The following is a 15,144-nucleotide window of genomic DNA, read 5'->3' as shown; positions in this document are numbered from 1 at the left end:
CTTCCATTGGCGCTCCCCTCATGGGGTACCCTAGCTGTCTTATTACAAGTGCGGGATTATATTTACTACAACCCCGCATCCCTATCAACGGAACATTAGGGTAGTCCCCACATGAGAAAAGAACTCCCTCCTTTCCTTCCTTCCATCGAGGAAACCAATTGATTGTGTTGCCTCCTATCCCAGCCAAGTGTTGGTCCCAATCGACTCTTCTCTTTTCGACACACGAGTGATAACTTTGAATCGAACACGGGTGTCTTATGTCTTGTTGGAATAGGTGCGAAACCAACCACACACAGAGAGCAGGTAAGCAGCAGACGATCCATGCACTGTTCTTCTCGCACCTTCGGTCAAATGTATCAAATAAGTCCGCCAAGATAGTCACCACTGGGCTTTCCTTGCTATGGTGATATGCAAGGAAAGCATCAATTGCGGCTAGGTCCACCAAACCGTCCACGTTCGGAAAGAGGACGACCCCAAAGATCAGCAAAGCTAGTATATCCACAAACGGGACCCACTTCTCTTGGCTTGCCATATCCCTTGCCTTGCCTTCCAAGTATTTTCGTGGCAGGCCCACTATGCCGTTCTGAGTTTGCTTCATGCGATCCAACTCTTTTGCCGAATCTCTGACCACAGCTGCAATCTTACTCAAGGAGGGAAGAAACCCGGAGAAAAGATACGGTTTTCTTCCCCCAAGAGGGCATCCTAATATCTCCTCAAACTCTTCAACAGTCGGTACCATTTGGAAGTCCCCAAACGTGAAGCACCTCAATGGTTGGTCATAGTATTGGGCGAGGGATACAACAACTTCTGTAAATACCTCCATTGCAGTCAAATCTAAGATCTTTTCGTATACTTTGCGGAAGGCTTGCCTTTGGAGGGACCCCATCAACCGTCTCAACTCATTAAGGCTGGTGACATCTAGACCCTTAATCTTGACTTGATAAAATCTTTTTCCGTTTTGATTTGTCCCCATCATTTACCTAAAAAAGGGGTGGATCAAGACTCCGATATGAATGATGCAATGCGCATGCATGAAAACGGAAAGAAAACATAATAAGGGGTAATTTACATATACGAGACCAAAAAGATCCATCTTTTTAATACTACGTTCTAGGCATTTAGAGCACCTCAATGTATGTATTAAAAAGTGACATATTACTCTAGAGAAACAAAAATCACTAGCAAAACTATAATTTATGTGCTATTCGCGGAAAAATGCATGTGAACAAATGGCACAGAGCGTGTTTGCTCTATGCCCTTATTTGGGAACCTATAGGATGATATCTAGGGGTCTCTAATAACTACTCCCAAAGATTCATAACTCACACGGCTGTTTTCTAGAGGTATCATCACTCAAGATAATAATATTGTGGCGGTATTAAATACCAGCGACAACACATTATAAAGAGAGAAAGCTCTAGACGAGGTTTCACTATTATCAAGCAAGTCGGAGACCTAGCATGATTATAGATTCACCTCCACTTCTTAGATTCCCATGAACCCGGGTATAGCCCCCCCCCCCCCCCCCCGCTTTTTTTTTTACTCAAACCCATGGGTGCTTAGAATGTAGTGTAAAAATGTGGAAAAGACAACAGTTATTACATTTTACACAGTTCAATAAATGCACACACAAAGTTTCACAATTCCACAATTCCTTAAAATAGGCCTAACTCACAAAAAATTCCCCAGTGGAGTCGCCAACTGTCGCAACATGCCCTTTTGCGGGCGAGCGAGGCGAGGCTCACGGTGCGCTTTCCAAAGGAGGAAAGATGCGCGGAGTCGCCACCAACGTTTATTTGTGGAAAACGTCAGAAAAACCGAAGGAAACCGGTCAAAACGAAAATTCTAAGTTTGGGAGTTGTATTTACGTTTGAGGAAGGTATTAGCACCTCTCACGTTTGTCTCAAAGGACAACAGCCTATTTTTTAGAATTGTGAAATTGCATTATCTTACCTTTTATTTCTTTTTTTTTATTTTTGAGGTCGACAAAAGCGGGGCTCTTGCTCCTACGTACCCTCCATGGAAGAGGAAATCAGACCTACGTAGTTCTTTCTTAAGGGCGAATCAAGCGATTCTTTTTACTTGGAAGGTGGTCATTTTAAGGCGTTGGACCTTAAAAATGATCCATTTACTTGGTAAGAAAAACTGAGATATTGAACTTTTCAAATCCTTTTTTAGTAACTTTTATGTGGACGAGCTTGACTTTGCGGGTTGATTTTAGCCTTAATTTCACTTTAGTTATTAGTCAATTCAATTAAGAACGAGAAATCCCAAAGAGAAACGTCCGATTGATTTTTCCGCTTTATTTTACTAAAAGGTATTTTTTGATTATTATATTATTATTTTACCTCTTTTTTTATTTTCAACGTGGTTACGGCACGATCGAACGATCGGAATTCATTTTAACAAAAATTAACGGATATTACAAATCAAATGATCGGTGGAAATTTATTTTATTTTTTGATTAGACGAGAAATGACTTAAATAAATGACTGAAGCACGTCAAAAGGGGGTACGGAAAGTAAATGAAAACAAGAATAAAAGTACACGAAACAAATGGGGACCACCACGGGTACATAGAATGAATTGAAAAGCTCAGTTTGGGGTACTTACCGGTTAAAGACCGAAGAAAATGAAGAACGAACGATGAATGTCGAAGAACGGTTGAAAATCTTCGCGTAATTACCCACGCAAACGTTACGGAAGCGCCTCGGCTTAGATTTTCTTCACGGAAACAATTTTCCTCAGCAATTTCAAGAGAATACGAAGTGCCAAGAAGGCTCAACCCCTTCCTTCTTCATCCCTCCCCCTATTTATAGCAAAATAGGGGAGGAGCTTGCCACCCAGCTCGCCCAGGCGAGAATCTGGAAGGCCCAAGTGGGCCTAGTTGCTATTTACACCCCCTTTTTTACTAAATACACCCCCTTTACTTTTTTGGTGATTCTTTTTACGTAACGTTACGAAACTTTACGAATTTCGTAACGACACTTATTTTCTTTTCGTAAGGTTACGGAACCTTACGGATCATGTATTTACTCTTTTTTAGCTTTCGAAAAAGTTACGGAAACTCACGGGTTGCGTAACAATACTTCCTTTTGGTTTCCGTCACACTACGGAATTTCACGGATGGCGTAACCACGCTTCCTTTTTATTTCCGGCGCGTCTCGAGCTTCACATATTGTGCAACAAAGGGTGCCAAGTACTTCGAAGCGGTTAATCAAAGGTTGCATGCCATCAAGCAAAAGTCTCCGGACGAAATTAGGGTATGACAATAGTCTTTGAAAAGTAAAGGCGGATGACATTGATAGTCTCCGCAAGACAAAAAGACTAAGATAGTTTTTTAAATGTAAAGGAGCAGATGACCTTGATTGTCTCTGCAAGACAAAAAACTATGATAGTCTTTGAAAAGTAAATGATAGAGGACTTTGAGTTCTATGAAAGCATAAAGACAGAGGACTTTGAGTCCTATGAAAGACAAAAGCGAGGACTTTGAGTCCTGTGAAAGATAAAGGTGAGGACTTTGAGTCGTATGAACGATAAAAGTGAAGACTTTGGGTCCTATAAAACAAGCCAATAGGTACTAGTACCAAGGGGCTCGACCTTATGAGAAAGCAAGAGGTTGACTCTTTGATAGGGCCTTTCATCCTAAACTCAAAAGATAGGACATTAGATTTGGGAAATTTGTATGTATAGAGAAATTTCTGCCCTTATGAACATGATTTCTGGGATGCAGATGCATGCAACCTTCATCTTGAAATGCTAGTATTGCAAATGGTTTTGAACCATGAAAATTGTGTAATGCTCATGACATTCTTTCCAATTTTTCTTTGATTTTGATTTTGATTTGATTTTTTTTTTGCTTCTTTTTTTTTTCTTTTGTGGAAAACACATATTGACTGTCTTTTTCTGAAAGACGTGATAACTCATGAGACCTCATCCTATCTTTTTGCAAATCCCTTCGGGGACTCCCTCAGAGTGTATGTTTTGTTTGATTTAGTCACTTGAAAATTTTGGAGTGGTGGCAATGGAGCCGTTTGACATTCAATCAATCAACCGAAATATTGATCCTAGGTTTTTCCCCTTTCCCTTTTTTTAAAACTTCGATTATTCTGCATAGCAAGAAAACATAAGGCTTTGGGATCTATCGTGCGCCCCATTGAAGGATGGCAATGAATTGTCACACTTTGGTATGAGACCAAGTGAAACTTTCCTGATATAAGGTCATAGAGTGATGCCAAAGGTCTATCGATCTCACTGAAACTTGATGAAATGGGCTGATCCCGAAAGAATTTATAACAAAGCTACCATTGGATTCGAAAGGAATCCTGAAAGGGTGTGCATGAGAGACTAACATCAGATGTACCCTACTATCACGATTGTCTTTGGGCATTTTCCACAAGCTCCTGGTCGAATGAGTTTTTTTCTCAAATGTGCAAGTGCGAAACCTCGAGGATTCTTTATATATATATATATATATATATATATATATATATATATATATATATATATATATATATATATATACACACCCATCAATCAAAAGCGCGTGCGGGTTTCATTCTAGAATTCCAACTTAAAAGCAAAATTTGTCATTCCTTGATCCACATGGGCTCTATTGGGCTTGTAACGTGGTCAGGGGTAAGAGGGCTATGAAAGAAAGGATTAGAATGGCTCAAAGAGTGTTTGAGGGTTATATTGAGTAAGAACTTTGAGAGTCTTGCTTGTATTTTATTCATTTCATCTTTTGAGTTTGGCTCTACTCCTTTTGTCTTATACATTAATCTTTCATTGCACTTTTGTGCCTTTCTTGCAAAATTTGGAGATCTTTTGTCTTTTTTTTTTCACTCGCCTTTGGCGGATTTTGTTTTCTTCATTGTTTCCCAACTTCATGCATGTGTTCTTTGCATTGCTCTTCCCACCAGTTTAGCAGTGGTTCCCACTCAGGGTTTCTATTTTGCTTTTGTTGTTTTTTTTTTGTTGTTTTTAGAAAGCAAATATGTTTTGGCTCAGAGGGGGTAGCAAAGGATAAACTAGTGTTTGGGATGTTGAAACATGGCCATGTGTCATTTCAAACCTTGACTTAGATCCTTTTGTAGTTAAGATTTTGGGACAAAACCTTAATAACACACCCCTAATTGTTTTTTATTTTATATTAACCCTAATTTTTTCTTAGGCTGCCCTTTCAGTTTTTCAACCTATCAGGTGAGAACTTTTGATCTACCCCTAGGTTCGATTGAGGCTCATGCATGGTGCCTCTCATTTCCCCAGTGTAGGGCTCTGAGGTACCCATTGTTGTCTTTTGTCATGACCTTGTAGCAAGGAAAAATGAAAGAAACTATGCAGGTTCTCGAGAAATATTTAAATGATTTTCAATTGACAGATTAAGTCAAATGACTCCTGTTCTTAATAACTCACTTTTCTCTCAAAAAGACAACTTTTAAGAACGATAAAATAAGGTCACATGAATGTTTGTACTTCTTATTTTGATTTAAAAAATAGTCAATCAAACATTGTTTGTCTTCTTTTTTTACTTGTCGTTTACGGCACCCCTACCAAACGTATAGAATGAGTAGTATCTGATTGAACAGGCTTGGAGATCAACTCAAGAGCGCAAGTCACTTGAGTAAAGAAAACAACGGCTTACATTCACATTCCAGTGAAAGTTAAATAAGAAAAGATGTAATTATGAGAGAATGAGATAAGGACATCAAATTTATCAGTATTATTAGCATTGTGACTGTTGTTTACAATAATGGCATAAACTTAAAAATCCTAATAAGTCATTGGAGACATCTAACAACAACCTTCAAATTGCCCCATGCATAGTGTCGCTTGCCAACACCAGAATTCACAAGTGATTATCCTCCTCAAATTTTAGCCTGCCCGCATCAATTAGAATTTGCACCTTATGTTTCAGGGTCATACAATGCTCAATGGAATGCCCCAAAACTCCTCCATGATAAGCACATGTTGCATTTGAGTTGTATCCCCGGAAAAATGGAGGTTGAGGAACCTTGGCTAGGGTTATGGCTACCATTGCATTATTGAGTAGATATGGGAGTAAGTTAGCATACGACACCAGAATTGGGGTGAATTCTACAAGCTTCTTTGCTGGAAAATTCCTTCCCTGGTTAGTGTTTTGGTTTGTGTTAAGGGTGGTGTTTGGAATTGGATGATTTAGGGGTGGCCTTTATGGATGATTGAGTGTTCTTGGTTGATAGGGTGGTGGGTAATGAAAAGGGTTAATATTGGCTGAGTATTGATATTGTTGAGTTGGTGAGAAATTTGGCCATGTAGGAATAGCAGTCATAACATGGGTTCCTCCTTCCTTCTCATTCTCTCCATTTGCCCCAGGCTTCCTATTCATCAAAGCAGGATAATCAAATTTTCCTCTCTTCAAACCCACTTCGATCCTTTCACCGGTGAAAACTAAATCAGCAAAGCTTGAAGGTGTGTAACCCACCATCTTCTCATAGTAGAACACCAGTAACGTGTTCACTATCATTGTTATCATCTCTTTCTTCGTCATTGGGGGCGCTACTTGAGTTGCCAGATCCCTCCACCTTTGGGCATATTCTTTGAAAGATTCATGCTCTTTCTTACACATGTTCTGTAGCTACATTCTATCTGGAGCCATATTAGAATTCTACTGATACTGCCTAATGAAGGCAACCATTAGGTCTTTCCAAGAATGGACTCGGGAAGGTTCCAGATTAGTATACCAGGTGACGGCTTCCCCAGTAAGACTTTCCTAGAAGAAATGCATCAATAATTTTTCATTTATATGATCAAATTTCTCCCTTTCCACCATAGCGGGAGGGACTCTTCCTACCGCAGCTTCATGGTGAAGTAACCAAGATCACTTGGATTATATAGAGGAAAGCCTGGGACACCAAGATCACTTCATGGTGAAGTAACCAGCTCGCCTGGGCGAGCTGTCATGACCCCAAATGCTTTGTTTTGTTATAAATAAGCATGAAGAGGAGCTGAGAGAGAGGTTCTGAGGTCTAGATCACTTGGATTATATAGAGGAAAGCCTGGGCCACCAAGATCACTTCATGGTGAAGTAACCAGCTCGCCTGGGCGAGCTCAGCTTGCCAGGGCGAGGGTTGCTTTAGAATGAAGTAACAGCTCGCCTGGGTGAGCTGTCATGACCCCAAATGCTTTGTTTTGCTATAAATAAGCATGAAGAGGGGCTAAGAGAGAGGTTCTGAGGTCCAGAGGTGAAGGATTGGAGAGAAAGAAGAGAAAAAGAAGCTAAATCGCCACTGAATCACGAATGCAATTGATTTCTACATCGTTCTTCGTTCTTCATCTGGTTAGTGCTTGTCTTTAAGGATTTGAACATGATTCATGGACCCTTAGGGGTCCTCTTTATTGTTTTGTGCATCTTCACCTCCTTCTCCTATCATCGTTAATCGTTTTTCTTTTGAAAAGTAAGTTTTAACCGATTGTTATTGTCGTAAATCATCTTTTGAAAGAGATTTAAAGTTAATGAATAAAACCAAGATGAAGTCAACATATAACTGATTTTCTCTTCATTAAAATCACTTGGGATCTTTCCAAGGTCCAACGCCTTAACGATTCTCTCCTTTCATCAAAATCAAAAGATTGTTTCAAGGTCCAACACCTTAAACGACTCTCCGCTTTTCAAGTTTAAAACATTGTTTCAAGGTCCAACACCTTAAACGACTTTTGTTCGCAATTAAAATAAATCTTTCAAAAAAGATAAAATCAATGTAGCACACAAAATTTCATACTTAAAGAACTACATAGGTCTAAGTTCCTCATCGTACCTGAGGATACATAGGAGTGAGGGCAATACCCTTGTCGACCCCAAAAAAGTAAAAAAAAACATAAAAAGGGAAAAAATAATAAACATAAAAAGGAAAAATACATAATTTTGAAGTCATGTTTTGCACACTCGATTAGAGGTTGTCGTCCCTTATGACGAGCGTGTGGGGTGCTAATACCTTCCCCATGCATAAACAACTCTCGAACCCTCATTTTCAAAAATACACAGACCTTCGTCCTTTATGGTTTTTTTAACGTTTTCCTCAAATAAAGATTGGTGGCGACTCCACTCGTTTTCTCCCTTGGAGGCAAACGCTTTGGCCCATGATTTTGGCCTTTTCGCACCCCCATCGAAGGGTAGGTTGCGACAGTTGGTGACTCCACTGGGGACAATGTCTTCAGTTGGCGACTTAAAGACGACAATGTCTTCAGTCATTGCATGCCTTCAAAAGGAGACAATGACCTTCATTTACATTTCAAAGACGACAATGTCTTCAGTGATTGCATGCTTTCAAAAGGCGACAATGACCTTCATTTACATTTCAAAGACGCAATGTCTTCAGTGATTGCATGCTTTCAAAAGGCGACAATGACCTTCATTTACATTTCGAAGATGACAATGTCTTTAGTCATTGCATGCTTTCAAAAAGGCGACAATGACCTTCATTTACATTTCAAAGACGCAATGTCTTCAGTGATTGCATGCTTTCAAAAGGCGACAATGACCTTCATTTACATTTCGAAGATGACAATGTCTTTAGTCATTGCATGCTTTCAAAAAGGCGACAATGACCTTCATTTACATTTCGAAGACGACAATGTCATCAGTCATTGCATGCTTTCAAAAGGCGACAATGACCTTTATTTCATTTCGAAGACGACAATGTCTTCATTCATTGCATGCTTTCAAAAGGCGATAATGACCTTCATTTACATTTCAAAGATGACAATGTCTTCAGTCATTGCATGCTTTCAAAAAGGCGACAATGACCTTCATTTACATTTCGAAGACGACAATGTCATCAGTCATTGCATGCTTTCAAAAGGTGACAATGCCCTCATTTACATTTTGAAGAGGACAATGTCTTCAGTCATTGCATGCTTTCAAAAGGTGACAATGCAATCATTTACACTTTCGAAGACGACAATGTCTTTATCTCAAAGACTTCAATGTCTTTTGTCCTTGTGCTTCATAGGACTCAACATCCTTTGTTTCTATGCTTTTAAAAAAGGAAAAAAGTAAAAAAAAATAGATATATAGAAAATGAAAACGAAAAAGAAGAACTTCAATGTCCTCATTCTTCCTCAGTTTCACTGCTTGGGCTTCCACTAGTAGTCGATTGGATGGTGAGATCCCTCGAACGAAATTAGTGTCTTTATCTTTACTTCCCTTTTATTTCCAATAAAAGATAAGTAAAGAGGGGCAACTATCATACCCTAATTTCATCCGGGGACGATCATTTACAAACATTTGGATTCTCGCCAGCCAAATTGAGCTGCTTAACACAAATTTCCATGTAATCTGAAAGGTTTTTTGATGTTTCGGAAGAGAATGCAGAAAATACTCAAAAGGGAGGGCAAAAGGGTCATTTTTACACTTTTTCATACCCCTGGCTCGCCGAGGCTAGCCTCTGGCTTTCCTGGGCCACCAAAATTACTTCATGGTGAAGTAACCAGCTCGCCTGGGTGAGCTAGGTTGCTTCAGAATGAAGTAACATCTCTCCTGGGTGAGCTCAGCTCACCTGGGCGGGCTACCTTCATCCCAAATGCCTTGTTTTGCTATAAATAGGCATGGGAAGGCTGAAGTAAAGGGTCCCTTAGGTTCCTTGAGTTCCAGAGGTCTAGAAAGAAGAAGAAATAAGAGAAAGGAAGAAGAAAAAAGAGAAAACAAGGCCGAAATGCTTCTGAATCGCATCCGTGATCGATTACCGTTCGTCGTTCGTTCTTTGGTCGTTCTTCGTTCATTCTTCATCTGTCCTTCTTTCTTCGTCCGGTTAGTGCTTGCTTTTAAGGATTTGAATTTGATTTATGGACCCTTAGGGGTCCCCTTTATTGTTTGTGCATCTTCATCTCCTTCTTCGATCATCAATGATCTTTTTCTTTGTTTAAAGAGAGTTTCGACTGATCGTTCATACCATAATCTCGTTTAATCACCGTTAAAATAAAATTCAACCGATTGTTTGTGTTGTAATTTCACTTAATCATTGTTTAAATGAATTTCAACCAAACATTTGTATTGTAATCTCACTTAATCACTTTTTAAATAAGTTTTGACCGATCATTTATGTCATAAACTCTTTTCGTCAATGTAAAATAAGTTTTAACCGGTCATTAACCCCGCAAGTTATCTCTAAAGAAGGATTGAAGATTAATGAGCCAAAACCAACCAACCCATAAACTTGTTCATTTCATCAAAAAATCAAGAGGTCATTTCAAGGTCCAACGCCTTAACGATTCTCTCCTTTCAAAAAAAATCAAGAGATTGTTTCAAGTTCCAACGCCTTAATGATTCTCTCCTTTCAAAAATCAAGAGGTCGTTTCAAGGTCCAACGCCTTAACGACTCTCTCCTCTCTTCAAAAATCAAAAGATCATTTTGAGGTCCAATGCCTTAAACGACTTTTGTCCAGTTAAAATCAATCTTTCAAAAAAGATAAAAACAATCTAACCAACAAATTTCAAACTTAAAGAACTACATAGGTTTGATTTCCTCATCACAATTGAGGATACGTAGGAGCGAGGGAAACACCCTTGTTCACCCCAAAAAATTAAAAAAATATAAAAAGGAAAAATAAAGATAAAAGGGAAAATAAATAATAATGAAGTCATGATTGCACACTCGATTAGAGGTTGCCGCCCCTCGTGACGGGTGTGTGGGGTGCTAATACCTTCCCCATGCGTAAACAACTTCCAAACCCTCATTTTCAAAATACACAGACCCTCGACCTTTTCCATTTTGGTTTCTCTGACCTTTTCCTCGAATAAATGTTGGTGGCAACTCCGCGCGCTTTTCCTTCATTGGAAAACGCACCCGAGAGTCTCATGTCGCCCTCCACCGAAGGGTATGTTGCGACAATTATCATATGATATAAGCGATTACTTCTCTTTCTATAAGTGTTTCAGAAGTGACCAAGAACACTTTAATCGATTACATTAAGGATCTAATCAATTACATTGTTCTTGAGGGGCTTCCAGTTTTTGGGAAGAACACTTTAATCGATTGAAAAGATAATATAATCAATTACTTCGTTGAAATAATCGATTACATTGTAGATTTAATCGATAACAGGCAGTTATAACTGTTTTCTCTATATATAGTCATCTTGTGTTCTCACTTCTATGTACAAGATCATTAAGTGTAAAATTGCATGAGCTGATATAAGTGAAAGAAGAGAAAAAAAATGCTTAGAAACAGTGACTCACAACTTCTAATATTTTGATTTTGAAGATCTTTTGTGAGTTATGATACTTTCTTAAGTTCAAGAAGACACCTTATTCGGTCAAGCAAGGTTTTTGCGGAAAGGATTGATCAGGCTATGTTTATCTTTGACTCTATTTTTTCGTGTGGTTTTATACATTACTTGTTTGTGCATGAATTGCTAAAGGCATGCTAGAATAGATTTTTCTAGTTTCAGCTAAGGGTAGGTTTCTCTTAGGCTCTTATTCACAGAGGACCCTAAGGTTGGGTACCTTAGTCTCTTTTTCTGGGTAAGAATTGAGATTGCTTGTAAGGATTATATATGCATAGTGAAAATCTAATTTGGGTTTGGATTAGATAACCGGATTAGCTTCTCTAGAAATAGAGAGTGAACCAGTATAAAAAGTGGTGTACTTCTTCTCTTGAACACATGAAGTTGCAAACTAAGCTTTCCTATCTCAAAGATCTTTTTAGAAAATTGAACAAAGGAAGGAGTGGTCTCAATCACATGCTCAGCGTGCAAAAGCATACTACCGATAAGACTGGTTTGGGGCATAACAAGCAAACTACCTTTTCTAAGAAAACTAAGTTTGTATCCTCAAAAGGGGTGTACCCAAACAAGGTCTCTAAAAAGAATAACATAGTGCATTCTAAGCCAAATGTAAAGACCTGTCATTATTGCATGAAAAGAAGACATGCATCTTATAAATGCTATGTTAGGAGATTTGACATTCCAAGAGGCAAATGTGTTTGGATTTTAAAAGATTTATTTGTGAAAATTAACCCCATTGGACCCAACTTAAATTGGGTACCACCTTTCTCTAATTGATTTTGTCTTGTAGGTGTGTCTAAAAGCAAGGGACTCACTATGGTACTTGGATAGTGGTTGGTCTAGGCACATGATGGGTGACAAGTTCAAACTTATTGACTTTGTGTCAAAAGAAAGAGGATACATCACTTTTGAAGACAACAATAAAGGGAATATTATGGGAGAAGGAAACATTGAAAATCAGTACAAGACACAAATAAAGAATGTTCTATATGTTGATGGACTAAAGCATAACCTCTTGAGCATTAGTCAACTTTGTGACAATTGTCCATATTAGCAAAAGGATAGGTGATATCTATATGTTAAAACATTAAACATGCATCATTTCATGAACTTAGTGGTTTAGTAAGTAAGATTGGTGATTCTTGATTATGGCATTGTAGGGATACACACATAAACATGCATCATTTCAATCATCAAGTCAGAAAAGACTTAGTAATTAGTATTCTAAAACTCAAGTTTGAGAAAAATAAATTGTGTGAAGCTTGTAAAAATAGGAAGTAAGTTAAAAACTCTTTTCAAAGTAAAAACATTGTTTCTACCTCAAAACCCCTTGAACATCTTCACATAGACTTATTTGGTCCCTTTAAAACTATGAGTTTGGGTGGTAATTACTATGGCTTAGTTATAGTAGATGCTTACTCAAGGTTCACATGGACTTTGTTTTTGAAAACCAAAAATGAAGCTTTTGATGCTTTTCGCAAACTTGCCAAGGTTATTCAAAATGAAAAAGGTCTGAAGATTGTTTCACTTATAAGTGATCATGGAGAAGAATTTCAAAATGAGTCTTTTGAAAAGTTTTGTGAAGAAAATGGAATTCACCATAATTTTTCTGCGCCAAGAACACCTCAATAGAATGGTGTTATGGAGAGGAAAAATAGATCCCTTGAAGAAGGAGCAAGAACTCTTCTAAATGAAACAAAAATACCTAAGTACTTTTGGGCTGATGTTGTACATACTATTTGCTACACTTTGAACAAAGTACTTATTAGACCTATTCTATAGAAAACTCCTTATGAACTTTATAAAGGAAGAAAACCAAATATATCTCACCTGAGAGTTTTTGGTTGCAAATGTTTTGTTTTAAACAATGGTAAAGAATCTCTTGGCAAATTTGATGCGAAGGCCAATGAGGCTATTGTTCTTGGTTACTCATTGCATAATAAAGCATATAGAGTATTCAATAAGAGAACTCTAAGTGTGGAAGAATCCATTCATGTAGTATGTGATGAAACTAATTCTATTGTTCAAGATAATTCTTTGGAAGAAGGAGATGCAGCTTTTCAGGAAAACGATTTTGCTCTTGAAGACGAAATCAAGTCTAAAGAACTTGAACAAAGCAAAGAGATCTCAACTAGAACTCCTAAAGACCTCCCTAGAGAATGGAGAACTCAAAAAGACCTCTCCTTGGACACATAATTAGAGAAATATCAAAAGGTGTCTCTACTTGTTCTAGACTCAAGATTTTAAGTAACAACATGGCTTTTGTTTCTCAAGTTGAACCAAGAAACATTGATGAATTCTTGTGTGATTACCACTGGTTGATGACTATGCATGAATAGCTAAATCAATTTAAGAGAAATGAAGTGAGGGACTTAGTTTCTAAATCAACCTCTCACAATTCAATTGAAACCAAGTGGGCATTCCAAAATAAATTTGACAAATCAGGCATCATAGTAAGAAACAAAGCAAGATTGGTTGCAAAAGGGTACAACCAAGAAGAAGGAATCGACTATGATGAAACCTACGCTCCAGTTGAAAGGTTAAAAGCCATAAGACTGGTACTTGCGTTTGCATGTGTCATGGATTTCAGACTATATCAAATGGATGTGAAGAGCGCCTTCCTCAATGGTCTCATTGAAGAAGAAGTATATGTAGACCAACCACCAAGCTTCGTGGACTATAAACATCCTAATCATGTATATACGCTAAAAAATACTTTGTATGGTTTGAAACAAGCACCAAGGTCATGGTATGAGAGATTGACTAGTTTTCTAACTGAGCAATCTTTTACAAGAGGCCAAGTTGACAAAACCTTCTTTATTAAGAAAGTAAATAGTGAGTCGTTAATTGTTCAAATATATGTTGATGATATAATATTTGGTGCTACTAATGAAATTTTCTATAAGGAATTTTCCAGTTGTATGTAGAAAGAATTTGAGATGTCTATGATAGAAGAGTTGAACTTCTTCCTTGGACTCCAAGTCAAGCAGATGAAACATGGAACCTTCCTATGTCAAACCAAATATTGTACAAAACTAATTAAGAAATCTGGCATGAAATAATGCAAAGAAGCATCAACTCTAATGGCAACTTCAACCTACGTTGACCTAGATGAGAAAGGTAAATCAGTGAATGAGTCAAGATATAGAGGTATGGTTGGTTCACTTCTTTACTTAACTGCAAGTAGATCAGATATCCTGCTTAGTGTTTGCTTGTGTGCAAGGTATCAGGATAATCCTAAGGAATCTCACTTAACAGGTGTCAAAAGGATTACTAAGTACCTAAAGGGCACAACCAATGTTGGCTTTTGGTATCCCAAAGGTACCTCCTTAAATCTAACAGGCTTTTCAGATTCTGATTTTGCAAAATGCAAACTAGATAGGAAAAGCACAAGTGGGACATGCCACTTATTGGGAAGCTCTCTTGTATCTTGGAATTGAAAGAAGCGGACTTATGAAGCACTTTCCACTACAGAAGCTGAGTATATTGCAGCTAGAAGTTGTTGTGCTCAAAGTCTTTGGATGAAACAACAACTAGAAGACTTTGGAGAAAACCTTGATCGAATTCCTCTAAACTGCGACAACACAAGTGCGATCAATCTAACTAAAAACCCTGTCATGCATTCTAGAACCAAACACAGAGATAAGACATCATTTTCTTAGAGATCATGTTTTAAAAAGGGATTGTTGCATTGAGTTCATTGATAGTGAGCATCAACTAGCAAACATATTCACTAAACCACTTGCTAGAGATAGATTATTCTTTATTAGAAATGAACTAGTGATCTTAGATGGATCTAGCATTGAATGATGATGCGTTTAGTGCATATAATATGTTGCATATTGCAATCTATATCTCTCGATTTCTCTTGAAGTGTCTTAA

The 15,144-nt window shown here is 37.9% G+C and overlaps 1 pseudogene; it reads left to right on the top strand.

Moving 5' to 3' along the window:
- The window catches only part of LOC106798522 (uncharacterized), a 221,451-nt pseudogene that overhangs the window by 63,961 nt on the left and 142,346 nt on the right, over positions 1–15,144 (top strand).

This window comes from Glycine max, chromosome 4, assembly GCF_000004515.6.
Source record: "Glycine max cultivar Williams 82 chromosome 4, Glycine_max_v4.0, whole genome shotgun sequence".
Taxonomy (NCBI): domain Eukaryota; kingdom Viridiplantae; phylum Streptophyta; class Magnoliopsida; order Fabales; family Fabaceae; genus Glycine; species Glycine max.
Note: the sequence above shows the minus strand (reverse complement) of the source record. Positions and strands in the feature narration are given on the sequence as shown.